The 18,320-nt window shown below is 37.1% G+C and overlaps 2 long non-coding RNA genes across 5 annotated transcripts; both read right to left on the bottom strand.

Moving 5' to 3' along the window:
- Positions 1-299: 299 nt before the first annotated feature.
- On the bottom strand, positions 300-6,746 carry LOC310901990. Its single transcript, XR_014586367.1, has 2 exons — positions 6,035-6,746; positions 300-4,438 (listed from the first exon to the last, which is right to left on the bottom strand). It is a non-coding gene; the product is annotated as an uncharacterized lncRNA (long non-coding RNA).
- Positions 6,747-7,525: 779 nt separating this feature from the next.
- LOC310901989 lies at positions 7,526-17,408 on the bottom strand. 4 transcript variants are annotated; one of them, XR_014586363.1, is made up of 4 exons: positions 17,185-17,408; positions 17,004-17,075; positions 14,421-14,470; positions 7,526-9,757 (listed from the first exon to the last, which is right to left on the bottom strand). It is a non-coding gene; the product is annotated as an uncharacterized lncRNA (long non-coding RNA). The 4 variants fall into 4 exon arrangements; XR_014586364.1 differs by having other exon boundaries at positions 7,526-8,043; positions 9,559-9,757; positions 17,004-17,408; XR_014586365.1 differs by having other exon boundaries at positions 7,526-8,061; positions 9,559-9,757; positions 17,004-17,408.
- Between the last annotated feature and the right edge of the window lie 912 nt (positions 17,409-18,320).

The following is an 18,320-nucleotide window of genomic DNA, read 5'->3' on the forward strand; positions in this document are numbered from 1 at the left end:
CTTAGCTAACTACTTGTTTAAAGCAGTGTGCCCAGAAATGGTTAGGTTCATTTATTGGAAAGTTTGAATACAAAATTTCTGGTGACTGAGGTTTGATCTTGAAATGAAGCTCATATTGTCCCTTTGCATAACCTTTCTTCAAGACCGGGGTTTGAAGCAAAATTTCTAAGGACTGTTACACAGTAGGAATGAAATGACTAGACTAGAAAGAAACAGAGGGAGCTAAATACCAGTCAAGACTTAGCAGATGAAGAATTTTCTCTCTTTTCTTATGGGAAAAAATATAAAATATGGGTGACATGAAGCTACTGTGATGATTTTAAAACAGGCTTTCTGTAAGGAATAATGAAAGCTCTTTCAGAAGAGCAGAGAACACGTTTAACAAAAGGACAGAAAAGAGGCTGTTTTGATTGGGATCTAGGGATTTAATGTATCTTTTGTAAAAATTTGATCTGCTATTACTATCCTTTGAGCAAGAGAGTTGATTGTACTTTAATATCGACACAAACAGTGTATCTGAATATCATGTGTTTCTGTAATTGATTGCTGACAGCATATTATTGAATTCTATAATTGCAGAGTTTCTCTGGATTATTGTTTATAAAAATAGTACAGTGTGAAGGAAAAGATTGAATGACAATATTTCAACCACAAGGACATCGTATGTTGAAGGCCAAATCATACCGATGCTCATTACTGTGAAGATATTCCTCACCACATTAAATACAATGCCTAGTGACAAGCAAACACAGGATTAAGTTATGCATAACTAATAGAACAACCAATGATAAAGTGCACTAAAAAAGAGTGCAAAAAAATTACGGAAAAAATGGCATTTCATTCGTGAAGTCCCACTCCATGTAACCGTGTGGGATTTGGCTACCCATACACTGAGTGGTGAGACAGCACTTGGCCTTCCTTCAGGTCATAAGAAGACTATGTCTTTATAATCACATAAGCATTAGCGTTCTTTTTCTTTAGAAAAGCACAAGCAAAAACAACACCCATTTTTTGTCTATTCTTGTAAAAATCTGTGCTGTTTCCCAGGGCACTACAATAAAGCTCTATTGATAAATCAATTAACAGCATTTTCAGGTCAGATTCAGTAAGTCAATGGGAGTTTTGTCTGAGTAAGAAGTGCAAGATCAAGCTGCTCATTAACTTATCTATGTTAGCATCCCACATGTTTGAAGATCCAAATCAATACCTGGTTCTGCCACAACAGATAAATGCCAGTTATAACTGGAAAATAAACAAAGCTGAACTCAACGTAAGAGCTAGAATAGCATGCTGACATTAAGCATAGTGGGTTGCTGTATCCCACAATGACAGAAAAACTCCCCCATTTTGTATCTGATAAACAAATTAAATGGTCTCAACATATTGTCTGCACAACAAATCCATTCAGGCTTTATCACAACAGAGCTGAATTTACAAAACAGTTCAACACCTCCCTGTCTATAAAGCTTTAATTTTAATACTCTTAGGTCACACAGATAGAATAAACAAGAAACATTGCTACTCTTCCCACTGTGGGTATGAATTCAAGCCCTCTTGAACACTGGTGAAGTTCACTGGGTGAACAGACTCCACCAGACAAAGTGACCAAAACAGCTCAGCCAGGAAGCACTATCAGTGCTGTCAATCGCTTCAAGAAATGTGATTGCCAGCTTAACTTTTAGCGCTTCTTTAGGATTCGGGTCCTGCAGTAAATTCACACTCACCTATGCATACAGACAAAGCTCTACATCATACCCTATGTGTTGAGGAAAATAACAGCTAAATTATGTTAAACTGAACATCCTAAGAAATAAGACACTTTGTGACCGATTCTTCAAGGACTATCCTGTGCCTTTGTACGGTGGCTGTGATATATTAGATGCAAATATGTCCAGAGGATGTGACATTACAGCTCTCAGTCTCTCTTTACCTCAGATGAAAGCTTCTGGATCTAGCAGTCCGTATTTTAGTCCTTCATGTTGGCCAAGATAGAGATCTTTAGACATGCACGGTATGGAGAAAGGTCATAAAGGTCCTTTCGTGTGTGTGTGTTTCTAGCTGTGCAGCTCCAGAAAATGGCATAGAGGTTTACCTTGGATAACCCCTTGTGAAGATCATGAAGAACTCGAACAATGTGGAACATCCAATACTCTTTTTGTTGCCATGACTTGGTTGTTCATGAAGAACAGTAACAGCTTGTCTCATGATTCTATGATTTTTCAGACTTTCTGTTGTACTTTCTCCATGACTTTGGCCTGGGACTGCGAGACTTGTTATAATATAACAGATAGCACAGTTTTCTGTATTAAAAGTTATATTTTGAAAGGAATCCTCAGGTAATCAAATTTTCCAACAAGGAAAAAACAGATCCCATCTGCCTACTGAAGGCACTGTGTATTTCGCTGTGTATTGGATTTCATGGTGCTTCTAAGAACCGTCTGGGGGATTGCCTAATCTAACCTACCTATGTATTTTCTAAGAAGGCCTCTTGGTTTTAGGATTTTCAGTTACTGATACTTCCATTCCAGTTCAACAACCAATTTTCAGGAAAAGAATTTAGTTCCTAAATCACAGTGTTTCTGGGATTAATTCTAAAATATCTCACTTAACTTTTGCTATAATGGAAACTATTGACATCCTTGATACTATTTCACAAAACGTGATTATGACAAGATGACTATTACACCTATTAATGACTATTACAGTGAAACCCCACAGTTCTGGTATGAAATCAAAAAAGTAGTAGAGTAGCTAGAAATTGAACAGGCTTCAGATTTTCTCAGTTTATCTTACTGAGTAACTCAGGATAGGCCTTGCTGTATTTCTTGTGCTTGTCACCCTATATACTTTTCTTTTATGATGAAATTATTTACTGGGAAGTACCCAAAGCACTAGTTGTTACATACCTATTCAAAAAAAAAAATATATATATATACACAGTTTGAGAGAAAAAGAAAAAAAACCAGGCTTTGCGCTTTGCTGCAGCCTTAAAAATGCCAGGCATTAGTGGTCCAAGCTGAGGGTATAAATGCAGAATCAGGAAATACCCTGAGTAACACACCTCACAGAAATTTTCTCTGAGCTACTCCTTCTGTTTACAGCAAATAGACTCCAGCTCATGTTTTGGTTAATTTCAATTACAGCACACTGAAAGCCTCAAACAGGTCCTTCCATTAACAGCTTATTGCACAGTATTTTATTACCCGCTATCAGGTGGGTGCTCCCAAGAGGGCAAAACAAAGGCTGATTTTTTTTTTTTTTTTTAATTTTAATACCTTACTTTTAACTCTACTACTTTTAGATATTAATGTCACCTTTCTGATAGCACCTTTGAAAGATTTGTAGACTCATCTTCCCAACACACTTAATTGTTTCTTAGAAAATTTATTACATAGTTGTTAACTTTCAATATGTTTCTAGTAGTCAGTTGGAATTTAATTATAGCAACTATCCAAATAAATCTGACTCTGTAGATTAAATTAACAGCTACTCTCAAGTAAATAACACTTGAATATTCTATCCTTTTCTCATTCACTAACAACCTTGCAAAACACACTATTTCCTAGCTGTTTGGTCTTATTATATACTGCTCTAGCATTCATTTATTTTATCAGAACCCTAGAGTTGTGCAGGTTAGAGAAGACCTCAAGAGGTCTCTAGTCCAACCTCCTGCTCAAGGCAGGCCCAGAAATGATGAAGTCAGATCCGGTTGGGGGAGACGTACAATCACCCTCCCCTTTTTAAATCACAAAGCATGGAGCCTTGGTGTGGGTCAGGAATGGGGTGATTAACTGCTGACTGTAGTGAGCATTGTGCCTTTAAGCAGACTGGGTGTTCTAATTCTGACCACCGTGGACTAAGGAAGCTGGTGTTATAGAATGATCATTTGGGGTTAACGTATGATATTTGGAACATCTGAAACCTGTTATTTTTCCTAGCTGAGGTTTATCCTGAAGCTTCATAAACTTTCCATTTTAAATTACAGAGCTTCCTTTTTTTAACTATAAAAAAACTTTTATCTTAAAATGATGTGCGCCTTTTATTCATTCCCAAGTATTTGCTTTAATTAGGTTTTAAAAACCCTGCAGAAAACAGCACTGTTCTTAATTTTCGCTGTGAGAGTTTGTTCTGCATTCTGCTAGCAGCAGTTCCTAATACCCCTGCTGAACCTCAGCCAAACAGAGCATTTAAGGCAAAGCAAGATGGCGTGAATTCAAAAAAGATGACTTGTTTTTGTGAAAACATTGGTCCAGTTTCATGGCATTATCCAAAATCCATTGATTTAATAGAAGAAAAGAGCTTTCATCTTTCTCTATAGACATGCGGCATGTGGCATTCTTGGAGTGTCAATATTTTCTTGGTTTTTCCATGCATCATTAAAGATTCAAAGTTCAGAAGTCTTGAGCATCTCCAACACAGCAACAAAAACCCTTGGGACCTATCCCTTGGCAAATCAGGAAGAAGAAAAGGAAAAAAGGGGGTTGGGGGATTTATCCTTGGTTATAGTGAAAACAAGAAAACTAAGATTCAAACACAGATTAAAAGGCTAAAGTAACAGACAATTGAGGAAGCTGAAGTTCACAGCAAGCACTATCCCAAGTTAAAATCCAAGGTGCCTTTTTTCTTTGGCATTTCAAATCAAGGTAGTTAACTTAGCTTAGCCAGTCTGAGCTAATACACACTACAGCAGTTTTTGCCAGAGCAGAATAATTTTCCATCTGAGCAATCCAAATAGTTTTGGCCCTTTTCTGGTGTGGCATCATACAAATAAGAACTGAGATGGAAGAAAAACTATGGGTGGAGCTAAAATTTTAATACTTCCTTCCTTACTGCACATTTATGTCACAATAACATTGCTGTTCCTTCTGGGAATAGTATAGAAAAAGATGGCAACACAGCAAGGCCTGTTGGTTCTTGCCTTTCTCCCACTCAATCCATCTGAAACTTCATAGGCTTCAAAACAGACTGGGGACAGGGGTCATCTGTGCTCACACACATGGAGGAGTGAGTAGTTGCTTTCGTTGGGTTATAGTCTTTGGCCCTCAAAAAGAGAACAAGGGAACCAAAACACCTTAATTTAAGGATCAACTTAACATAAGGGTCACAGAGTAATTGTGTTTCCCTTGTAATACACTAAAAAAACAAAGGTGCTTACAATATAGATTCTTGCATTTTAGGTTGCCCTATATTCAACAGCATGTAGGTATTCTGCATTAGGCTCTTTTTCAGTTAGTCTTTGTTCCTGTTTGTGCTCTTAGATGTCAGTTCTGCACAAGAATAATGATGCTAATAAACCTCAGAGATGTATAGTTGCACAGTGACATTTAAGAATTCTGGAAAAGGGAATCATTATTAATTAATATGGCCTCTAGTCCTAATTTAGTCTCAGAACAATAGACTCTGGTTTCCTACCTAAAAAGAGCTAATGTAGTCCTTAGATGATCTGACTTAGCGTAGACTTGTAACTGAGGGTAAGAAACATCCAAGTAAATTACACATTCTGAAAATGCCAATCTTTATTTATTTATTTTTATTTTGCTGAGCTGGTGACGTCAGGACTGAGCATGCTCTCACTTTCACTACTGCAAAGCCCCAGTTTGCACTAGCCTAAGATGCACTGAAAGACATACTGAATTTTAAACAAACTACTCTCCTTAGCATGTCAGTGTGGAACTACAGACATACGTAACACTTACTATATACTTAAGTATCTTGCTAATATGAGACCTAAAATAAAGCTGCATGCCACTAAGGTCATTGTAGAATTTTAAACAGATGAGTTGCAAAGTCAAGCCTGGTTACCTTTTCTATTATGTGAATATATGTTTCTCTGGCAGTGTGCAGAGACCTGAAACTAAATGTCATTCTGATAATGCTATTTGTAATGGGTCTTTTACAAACTGGTGCAGTACCTCACTTTTGTTAACATGGAAAATACAGATTAGTAAGAGTTTTGCCTGTGACCAGTACCTTCTGACTAAATTAATTCATGTCAACTGTGCAAAGCTTGAGAAAATCATTGAAAGAATATTACCATCATGTTTTCTTTTGTGGTCTTTTTTCTTCTCAAAACGTAGGGCAGCCCTGAGTTGCACAACAGAAGGAAAACAAAGAGGAGATGCTGACAACAGAGTAAAAAGAGGATGAGAGAAGAGTACTTTGGTTTTGTTCTATGTCTCTGAGCATTTTCAACATAAGATTCTCAGCTGCAGAAATTTATTTTTTCCTCCTTATTATCTAAATAAATTTGGATCAACCTTCAAAATACTCTTTCAGGTCTTTCTTTTCTACCAATCTTTCCTGTCAAGAAAATGAAACCAGAGTCAGGTATGTACTACAAAAAGAATTCACAATTTTTTGCATTAAAAATGTGATGGTTTAGTGGCATTACAACCTCTTTCACTTTCTCCTTGCAAACATTTGTAACACTAAAACTATGTTCACAAGAACATTTACAGAAAGGAGCAGGACTGGGAATGCTCAAGTCATAGAAGTGCCATCGGTTCAGCAGGTACACAATCAGGAAAAAGGGAACCATGCTACATGACTTAAGTGATGAGGTACAGCATAAACTATTTTTAGCAGCTGTCATCACAAAGAATTCACAAGTGATTTACAGGCTGAAACAATTGCAAAAAAAGAAATCAATTGTCAAAGAAGTTCAAGTAATTGATTGTAAAACCTGCTCTCATAAACTTCATGGTTGAAGCCACTGCTTGAAGCCATTGACTGCTGCAGCCATTTGTGCAGCTACAACTGAAGCTTGAAAATAAAGGGGTGAAATGTCATTTGCAGAGTCCTTTGGCTGGATGCTGAACAACTAGAAATTATCATAGCCCCAGTAACTTTAGGGAACTCACAAACTCATCTTGGCTTTCATAGAACCATGTGATTCGGACCAGCTAATCACCTGGTTGTTGCAGTGGTTAATTCACTGCCAAATTTTGTTGTGCTTTTATGAATAATACATAAGTACTTTGAGTTGCAAGTAGGCACTATGTGTTACACTGAAATAAACAGAAATAATAAAAGGAATTTGGCACTTGTTCTTTTAGTACCAAGTACTATATAATTATAAGTCACCAGGAAATTCTAAGAGAAGCAATTTGGAACAAATGTTGCTTATGTTTAATATTTCGACTGCCGGGTCAATAGAAAGAGTTACAGGAGTCATTTATGCTGGCCTAATTGAAGCCTACGAAAAATATATTTATACTCAGTGGTGCTCCCCTTTTTCATCTAATGGGCTTACTGATCTATAGATACACTATTTGATCAGTGCATCTGGCCCCAGAGGCTTCACAGTTTGAAAACCACAAGCTACTAATAAGCACCCTATTGCCTGTTTGTTATACAGATCAGTGCTGGCAGGCACCCAAAACTCTAGCCTTTGAAACTTGGAGATTTTTTAACTTGCTCAGCCTATTGTGTGGCAAGAAAGACAATAAACTATGAACCTCATAAATGCTGAGCAATTAAACAGAAGTTAGTAATATGGATGTGGTAATAGAGACTGCTTACCTCAACCCAGTAGATGTCTCATTTCTTCTTTGTGTCATCTCTCTAAAAGCCGAACAGCCGACCATAAGCAGTTTGCATACACACTAATGGTTGAGATTTCCTTGTAAATAAGATGGTGGTGCCTACTAAGGGAAATCCATCATCCAAGCAGCAATATGAATGTGCTTTCATGTTCAGCAACAAAAGCATCCACGCATGTCCACAGGCCCCTACTTTTTAGCACAAGGAGGCAATTTCTGTGGCAGATGGAAGTTCAGCTCTGTGATCTGAACACCTCTTTACTTCTCTAGAGAAAAAGCAATTTACTTTTGGAAACACATTTTCAGAAGAAAAGTTTTCCTTTAAAATGGAAGAGCGTAACACCAGCTTGGTTAATGACCAGTTCCAAGTCTGTATTTTGAAACAAGCTGTATTCCACTTTTGTCTGTAGCATGTTCCTATGTTCTCTAAACCAGGTGACTTTGGTAGCATGTGGAATACAACCAGACTTCAGTACTTAGGTCCCCTGGCCTGGGGAAGAACCTGAAGAAGGACAAGTACCTGTGAAATTAAGGAGTCAGGAACAGCCATGCGAGTTTGGAAAAAAAATATATTGTTTCTGAGTGCATGTAAAAATATGAACAATCAAAAGAAGATTGTTTTGGAAGAAGAAAAACTGATGCACAAAAGAGAGGACTTGAAAGGCACGATTTTTGCCCTTCATTTGCACAACATCATACATATGTGCATCACATAAGACACTTTCAGTAATGTTCATAGCACCTGGATATACCTGATGTCTGTTCAAGAACTAATCAGAGAAGAATCAGATCTAAACTCCAGGAAAAAAAAAAGGAAAAGGGGAAAAAAAGGAAAAAAGGAGGGTGGGAGAGGCGCTTCATGACTAGTCATTGCCCCAGCACACAGGGCTGAACTGTTTAGTTCTACGTGAGTCAAATCTGCCTTAGTCCAAGCCATTGCACAGTCTAGTGAAGAAGCAATGCAAAAAATTATCCACAGATACTCCAGAAACTGTAAGGCTGCTTTGAGAAAAGCACTCATGGGAAAAGTTAACTCATCCTTCATACTTCCTAAGATTCCAAACTTGGCAATAATTGTATCCCATAAAGTTAATTCAACATATGTATTTTGGATGAACTACTATAGGAGACAAAAAGGTATGAAGAATTTCCTAACGTCCTTCTAAATATAATTCATACTTGCAAAAAAGGAAGTGAAAGAATGAAATACACAGGAGGGAAGTCTCCCATACCTAACAGCTCCATTTCTAAACGTTGAAGTGAGTAGTTCTCAGCTGAATATTGGCTCACATGCTTCTCTGTGTATCTAAGAATGTTTGCTGTTCTGGAAATATCTTGGAGGGATAAGGAAGATGTGCTATTTTCTAGCATTACTATTTTAAACAACAACATATTCACAGATGAACATTCTGCTTTCTCCAGACAGGACTAATACAATGAGCTCTTTGCAAAAAAGTAATTATTCTTCACTCAGTCCAAGTCTTTTATTGCTGCTGAACAACTGCATTTGCAAAGTACAAAGGCAAACTAGATTCTTAGTCATAGCCACAGGAACTACTAGGTTGATTTTTCTAACTACATCATTAACGTACTTGCAGCATCTGTTTATGAAGTGTAGCTAAGGAAGAGACAGCTACCACAAGAGACATTTAATAAAAATATTTGTTCTACCATGTGTTCTTATGTCTTTGTATACGGCATACGTGGCTAACTGTACATAGCAAACCTGTCATTCTAGGATGAGTGGCCGTTTTGTTTCAATAATGTCACTCTCTGGGGAGGTAAGGGGCACAAACATTAGGTCACTGGTATTTTCTGCTGACATAAACTCAAAATCCCATTAGCTGCCAAGTTAAAATGAGTTGATCATTTATATACATCCCCAAAGTACGTATCATCTGGAGAGCTCTTGGACTGGAAGGATGATCATGTCTGTGTGCCTTGGCAGAATAGCAGCTTATCACATAAATTTACAGCTCCACAGAGATAATTTCACCATTTTGTTTCAAATGCTTACCCAGAGAGGCCCCTGCAGGGATGGGGAGGGTGGTGCACATCCAGGATCACTCCATTTCCAGTGTCTCAGTTAGCAAAGCCAACAGTGCCATTTATAGAGGAGATTTTAGAGTTATATGGAAAGAACTGGACAGAAGCTATCCAACAACGAGTAGCTAAGAAACCATTGTAGTTAGTACTAATCTTGGTTGGATCCAAACCTGAAACATAGAGGGGAAAATCAAGCTATTCAGTACTGATCGCCAAAGACCTCATACCCTTCCAGAAGTATGTGAGATTGAATATTGCTTGATGTTTTCTTTACTGTACTAGCGTCCTTGCTGGAGTCTTACTTTTATAAAACTAAATTATCTGTACAGCTTTCATATCTCACAAGAAATGATCTATCCATAATGGTAATTGCTTGAATTTTACAATGCTAGCAGTCCGGACACAAGAGAAAAACAAGTAATCCCCTTCCTTATTTGAAAGCCAGAAGCACATAATGTTTATTAATAAAGAGCATGGTTTACATAGGTTTTACTATTATTGACCATAAAACGATATATACTATAAGCAAGGGTGAAATTTCTAACTAATTAGCCAGTGAAGATCATATTTAATGGAACATATAAACTTAGGTTCTTTATAAACCTTTAGGGTCTTGTTCATTAAGTGCATACATATACAGCCTTTCTGCTGAAACAGGATTTTGACACATAATGCAAGGTTAAATAACCCACCTTGAGATTCACAAAATAAAACAGCTTACATATTCCAGTTCTTTTAGCTTGTAAGAAAGGAATTAAGTGAAATATGATGCACCTTCCTCAGCCAGAGAACTCTAAAATACATCCAGGAAAAAATCTGTAATTACTCAAACACTTCAAAATGAAGTCAGCAGGAGAACAGTAATGTTTGCAATGTATGTTTTTATCTCCATGTCCTGATTTAGAATATAGCTAGATAACTCTTCTAACAAAAGCTTCCACACTTCTTTTTCCCAGATCACTTATTGCCACTGTGCACACTGACAGTCTTGCTATATTGATGATCTAAGGATCTGGATTTTACTTTGGAGTCCTCCTCTCAGCAAAACACTTCCGCACATATGTAAGCATCATTGACATCAGTGACCATATTTATAAGTGCTTTGTTAAAGTAAAATCCCGTTACTCTCTTATTGGCTCAGTAAATAGGAACAGAATTGAATCCATTGCATGGAGCGTTACTAGTTGTTGGAAGATAGAGAATGGCTAAACCAGTAGCACTGGGCTCCAGTCCTTGTTCAGTCAAATCTTCTAGTGAATTTAATTAAACCTAAGACTATCACTTAATTGTGTGAGCGTTTGCCTGCTTTAGTCCAAATCCTACATCTGACTCAATCCCTGATCCCAAACCAAAATGCCCTTGAGAACTTTCCTACCAACTCAGATCCTCAGGACCAGTAGAAGTGGTGCTACCTGTATTGAAACCTAGTTTGCATTAGCTGTAGCCGTGACTTCAGTAGCATTTCAGTTGCAGAATGTTTAGGATTTGGTCCTTTTCTCAATTTGTTTCCAATTTTATCCTTTAAAATACCTGCAACTGCAGGGCTATAGGTATCATAATCATAGTTAAGGTGCTGTAACCACTACTCTAAGGAATGTGTTACTATTGCAAGATAACAAAACTAATATGTCACAACAGAGACACTGTAATACTCCTATAATTTTGGATTCTGAATTTGCTTTGTTTTAATGTCAGAATACAGGTCTAGATTCTGGTTTTAACAAACCTAACAATTGCATTTATGTTACCTTTTGGAATCTCTCCCATCTAGACTGAAATCCTTAAAATTTGTTTTCCCCACTTGTTTAGGTTGATGCTGCCCTCTACTGAATGTCACGGATAATGACATCCACTTCATAGGAATTTCAAGACACTCAAGAGAGGCAATTAGTTTATATAGCAATTGCCAAATAAGAAAAAAAGAATCTTTTCTTTTTAATCTCACGTAGCTCTTCAACTTTGATCTGCTTTTATTAGAAAGAAGTTGGGTACGATGCTACCTTTATTTCAAGGCCATCAAGGATAAATCTTACTCTACTTGTATCACCTCATATTTTGTTATCTTTCTGCCCCCCTCTTCTGCAGCACTCATTATCTACTTGTTGCACTTCTAGAGAAGCCTCCTCATGCTTTGTCCCATGTGGCCCTTCACATACAACAGGAGGTAACTGTAAAACTATTTCACTGTTCTCTTCCACATCACTTTGTATTCTCTGCTGTAATGTCTATGAGTGTTCAACACTTTATCATGCTTTCCTGCCCATACACTACTGTTTCCACACTGACTACATGCCTTTTAGGCAGGGACTCTAGGACTCTCCTTTTTTTCTGATTGTAGTCAGCAGCTAGTACAGTAGAATCTTAGCTAGAGCTTCTCTGTTTTCATGATGCAATTATTAAGCTTGTCTCAGAAAGAAATTAAGCCAATCATTGATGAATATTTTTGACAATTAAATCACTATGGGCACATTAGTGAATCTTGTGCTGTGGATTATGAGCCCACCTGGGTAGGCTTATTGATTCCACATGTGACTAATTTACATCCATCTCCACTAGAGTTTGCAATCTGGTACTAAATATGTTCAAATATTTGATAAAAGCAAATTGCTAATGAATATGTGAAATAAAAGAGTGAAAAAGAAGAAACGGGACCATAGCATTCCCTTGTTTAAAAAATTAAAATTAAAAAAAAATTGTAAGGCGGTTTGATGGAAATGCACTCTTATTTGAGGGAACTACAGCAGAAGAATGAATCTAGTTTCTGGTTGGAAATGTCAACTTTTGAAACAACCAGAACTTGAGTTTCTCTTTCCCTTAGAGCAAAAAATCAAACTGTAGCAGTCTAAGCATAAGCCTGAATCCAAACTTGAGTCTCCCACTCTCAAAAACAGTGGAGACTTCCTCCAGGCCCCCATACTTGACTTCTATTCCTTTTTTAGTGGTCTTGCTGACTGTTCAAAGCAGATCACTACATTTTTAGAAGTCTAAAAATGTCTGCATCTTTCTTCACTAAGATGGTATTATGTGAAGGTTTGATTTCTTGATGTATTTAACTTTCAGATGAGAACAGTACAAAAAGTCAGTTTCAGTTCTCATGGTGGTGTACAAACTTTTCTTCTGGTTTTGTTTCACATCTATGTTCACACCCTCCAAGGTTTGCTTTGAATTTCACATTCAAATAAACTGATAATCTGCCAAAACCACCAAGTTGTTTTTTTTTTTTTATGTCCTGGGCCTTATTAGCATGGAAGCTATTCATGAAGCACACAAAGGTTTTCTTTGGTAGGCTCAGCCTCACCAGTCCCACGCAATCCCGATGCTTACTAATTTATTTGGAGCAAACAGCTCCTTCCTAGAGAGCACTTGAAAGAGCAGGCCTCTAGACTGACAGAATTAGAAGATTATTAGATTATATTTTTAGAACAGCAAAAATACAGTTAAGTGCAGATCAAATGACCAAATGCCTACCCAGACCAGTCAGAACTCATATCTGCATCAAGACCAGTTAATTCAAACCTACTGATAATCAAAGAAAAAAAAAAGCAAAAAAAAAAAAAAAAGCAATGTAAAGCTATGAAACATGTTGTTTAAATAAACTAATTACAATCATCTGGAAATAAGCTGCTGTGCCAACAAGATACTAATATCTTCTACTACACAGCCAAGATTATCTTTGAAGTTGGGCATCATGGGCAGTACTGAACAAACATTTTTTTAGACCAATATGAAGACCCAAATATTACCACAGTCCCTCAAAGGACACTCCTCTGTGTACATCTGAAACAGGGCTGGAAGAGTTGGGCAAGCAAATGCTCCAAATGTAGTTTCATTGTTAAGGAATCCAACTGCAGAGCAAGCAGGGCAGCTTTAGTGGTGCATCTAGCACTTACATCTGGCACTGGATTCCCCAGCATCTTCTGGCACCACCGTGCAAAGTTAAAGTGGAGGCAAGTAGTCAGTTGAAGTAGACAAAGAAAATACTTAAATTACCCCAGAACTTATCCTGCCTCTTGAAAAGAAAATTGCTACAGTGGCTAGCCCTTAGCACTCCAGTGAACACAAATGGTTCCTCAGGGTGTTATCATATTTTTCATCTAGACAACTAAAGCCAACATTTTCAAGTGTGAAATTTGGTAACTAAGCATCTGCTTAAGCGTCCAAAGAAGTAAGTCTAGTTTGAGAATTGTTGTCATGCTAACTCACAAAGCCAGTTGAAGTCACCAGAAGCTCAGTACTTCCAGCAACCAAGTTTCAGAGACTTTAAAGACTTATTTTTTTCCTTGTCCAAGAATGTTTTGAGAGCTGTAAATACCTCATCGTGTTTAAAAAGATTTGGGATTCTTTTTAGGTTAAGGGATATTTCAAAGGACTTTCCTATGTCACAAAGAAGGGAAAACACAATAAGTCCAAGGAGAAGACATGTAAACCTATCCAAATCATGACGATTACATGAGAAACAGGATGGAAAAGTTCTTGCTGCTAAGAAACAAAAACCTTGGGCTTGGGAAAACTGAAATTCTGAGCAGGACACCAAATTCTTCTCCTCTCCTCTGCACACCAACACTTTAGCAAGTCATTTAGTCTTTGTCTCAGTTTTCTAGCTCATTTACAGGTAATCTTTTTTTCTGGGGTCTGGTGTGAATTAATGGTGCATGCACAGCTTAAGGAAGACATAAAGCACCAGGGAATACTGAATTGCCTACATCTAAAATTAAAAGACCATGAATCAGGCCACCCAAATCAAGATATTCATAAAAACAAAAATTCTGGCTTTCCTTTTATTGATCTCTTCTTTTGAGTGTTCTCTATGCACTTAAGATTAATTTTGTTTACCTTGAGAACTAGACTCTTCTTTTAAAGAAAAATAAGATTCTCTTGCGAGCCTGTGGGTAAAGGTAAAAGGGAAAAGCCCTGTTACAAAACAAACAAAAAACCCAGATGCTCTTATTTTACTAATATGAAATATCATCACATTGAATGTTTTAATGGCCCCTGTTTGACCCACACCACACAATCAATTCTTGAACAATGTAGTCAAATAGGCCAGCACTTCTATTCTGCATTATTTTTAAAATGAAATATCACTTCTAATTTTGTTTTACTTTTCTAATTATTATTTTGAGATGAGGCATTATCTGCTTCCTTCAGCATACAAATTCATCATAAGATATATATATATATAGTGCTAATTCATGTAACACTTGAAGCCCATTCCAGTGCTAACAGGCATTAAAATCAAACCGTGCTGAGCTGCTTGTGGTAGGTTTATTACACTGAGTACAAAAATGAAAATAAAGGAGGAATGATCACAATCGCTTTGATGCTAACAACAGAATTGTCCATATGCAAATAGTTAACCATCTGTGGCCAGAAAAACTTTAAAATCCTATTCATTGAAATAACATAAAAAGAGACTAGTTAGCAAAAAAGATGGGGTAGAGATCTGAAAAATAAGATGTTTATTCAGCTATATGATATGAAAAATAAATGAGGGTAACATTGCTTTCTCCACTTCTATATCCATGGAGTTAAATGTGGGACCACACAGATCGCCATAATAAAAGCCACCTGATACCTGGCCTAAGGCACCAATATTAATATTTTAAATATCCTTGCCCAATCAGTAATTTTCTAATAAAAACAGTACACCACTGGAAGTCAAACAGGCTGACCCATCAGTCTGAATATGTGGATGTGCCTGCTATTTTGCACATTCTGGTATAGCTTGTCTTTACAAAGAAGACAGACTCAGGTCAGGATCCCTGTTTATTTCTTTTATGCCACCTGTTAGAAGTCTCAGTAGGACTGAGAGAGATCATTGTTAAAATACAAGACTGTTTTGCAAGCTACCTACAGTATTTGATGCCCAGTTTCTATTCATTTCAGTGAGACTTGAGAGGCCAAATACTACTTTAAGTAGCATTGCAAACCTCAGCCCCAGTCTCTAGCCTCATTTTGGGCTCATCTGAAACTTCCGTTGTCTCCAAAGGGAGCTTGACTGGGATTTATAATTAACCCTACTATTTGGGTAAAATTACACTGACAATATCTCAGCTATTCCCCATAGCTGCTCAAGTCTGTCAAATCATCTCTTTAATCTGATGGTAAATTATTTAACCATCACACCAGAACCAGCATATCATAGGGGCTTCAAAAACTTCTATTTATGTTCTGAATATGTCCATGGCAGCTGTTAAGAGTGTGAATAATGATTTCCATGGAGACCTTCATTGCATTCCTGTACTAAGCAAAGACTGGAAGAACTCAGACGGGGTGATTTACACATCTCTCAGCCTTAAGAGCTATCACAATCATCATCAGTTGAATTGCTTCACCAGGGAAAGTCATGATCTTAAAAGTACCTTAACCTTAAAAGTAAGGAACTACACTAACCATGTCAAAAGAAGTCAGGGCTAAGTAACCACACTGGTACACTACAGCGACCAGGATTTTCCATTAAGAGCAACATTGGTCAGCGTTTTCAAAGTATGTATTCGTCCAACTTATTCGTGTATCATAAAAAAATTACTTTGCTTAATGTTATATTTTATTTGTTACATGAAAACCCAATACGTTTTGTCCAAAAGTGTTCTTTCACAGCTAATAGAACTGAAAAGTAGTTTTTAAATAAATTTGAAATACACTTTAAAATACTACTGTAATTAATATATGAGTAATAAGCTTTAAAGTAATAAAAACATGAAAACTGCAAAATTTCAACAAGCATTATCTAGAAGGTGTGAAGTCAGCTTTATACTTAAAATATGTACATGTTGACCATTTTGTTTCACTTTTTGGAATATGCTCTGATGAATAGAGAGATCAAGGAAAAAAGTGAGTAATCTTGAGCAGCTTTAGTATTCACTGATTTGATTAATGGTCTGTTTGACACTTCACAGGAGCTCCCCAATGGAAACAATACACATTCAACCTACATAACATCCATCTGATGGCAGAGGATTTTGCAACAATAACTGGTTTCTGGGAGCTACATGTTGCTCCTTTTTACAGTTGACAGAGGTAGAGGTTAAACAAGCTGACAAAAGGTACAAACACTGACTTCACATGAACTAAAGGCGAAGCTGTAGCACTACAGAGGGCAAAAATAAAAAAAAACAACAGACTTGGCACTGGCTGTACCATAGCCAAGATTTCCTCAAATTTATGCATTAATCTCATGATCATCTTTGTTCTTATTGCCATACAGACTTAGATCCAAAAACAAGCAGTGAAAACATAATGCATGCTCTCTATTCTTTTCCTCTTCTCATGTGAAATTAACTTTACAAAGTCAAAAAAACAAAGCCTCCTGAGGCCCTAAAAGCTAATCCCCATTCCACCAGTGCCTGTCAGTTCTTCTTTCTATCTCTTTGTTTTATGAAGGTGAACTAGCAATAGGAGTCAATAGGAACTTACCACTTCCTTTCATGGAAGCAAACTTCTGTCTCCAGTCTCTTTATTGCCTGTCAGCTTTTGAAAGAGGTGTCACTAGGGGCAGGAATATTTAGAAGAAGAAGAAAAAAAAGCAGATCTCTAAACTCAGCTTTAAAAGTGTCCTTTATTTAAGAGTTTTCCTGAGGTGCTTATGGCTGCTTACATTTCTCACTTGGCTGCTTCATACTGCCATATTTCCTTCAGAAGGAATCTCTGATTAACTTAATTCCTAGAAACATTTCCTATTTGAAACAGTCATATTTTGCAGCTGCAATGAAGTCCTCCAGGGCACTTACTGGAGACCATAATGGCACATTTTGGCAGTAAGCAACAGACTAGCCATCAAGAACATTCAACACCCACCCTGTCATCATGACAGGTGTCTCCCATTCATTAGCTTTACCCAGTAACAAGCTGATATTAGCACCTGTTATCACAAAATGGATTTTAATAGAAATGGGGCCAAGCTGAATGCATCTGGGTAAGTTCAGCTTTGAGGGTTGGTTGAGTCCATCATAAACACATGGAGGTTTTATTAAAAAATCTTTGTGCACAGATACTGAGGGTTTAGTAGTTTTGACATTGGATTTCAGTAAACAAGCTATTAGAATGACCATCCCAAAGCACTTTTCATTCTTCATAGACATTGGAGAGCTGAACAAGAAAGCCTTAAAACTGGAGGTAGCTGACATTCTGAATCTTTAAAAGCAGCCAGCTCTAACATCCAGGACTTGGGATACGTACTTCCAGGTTGAGTTCTGTTTTGAAGGAATTTTACTAATTTCTATACAGTGCTTTTAATAGACTCAGTAATTACAGCAGAACTGCCAACATTCTATAATGTCTTAATTAGAAAGGAACATTCCCCCCAACAGTCTCTTCTGTTACAATATTGGGTAAATGTAATAGCAGTAAAGTATTGTAGGAAGAGTTATGTTCATCTGAAACTGCGTAATTTCCTCTGTATGAACGTTTCTACCTTTCTTTTTACTACTCATATAGAGAAACATCACACCTACACTCACAGTGAGTTAAGGAAGGATTTGTTTTCAATGAATTGATTTAAACACGGGAGACTTCACTACAAATTCTAGAGGGTTGAGCTGATTCATTAATTGGGAAAATTCTCTTGCCTGCAGGAACATTTGTAAAAAAGGAAACCTGAAACCACTATTCATACTTTTTTTTTTAATAAAAATTGAATGGGATTAAACTCAGACTTTTGCAGTTTGTCCACCTTGTTCCCAAAGTAATGACACCCTGGCTCCTAAGACATTTGGGAAAAAATCTTCCAATGAG

This window comes from Anser anser, assembly GCF_964211835.1.
Source record: "Anser anser genome assembly, chromosome: 6".
In the NCBI taxonomy this organism is placed as follows: Eukaryota; Metazoa; Chordata; class Aves; order Anseriformes; family Anatidae; genus Anser; species Anser anser.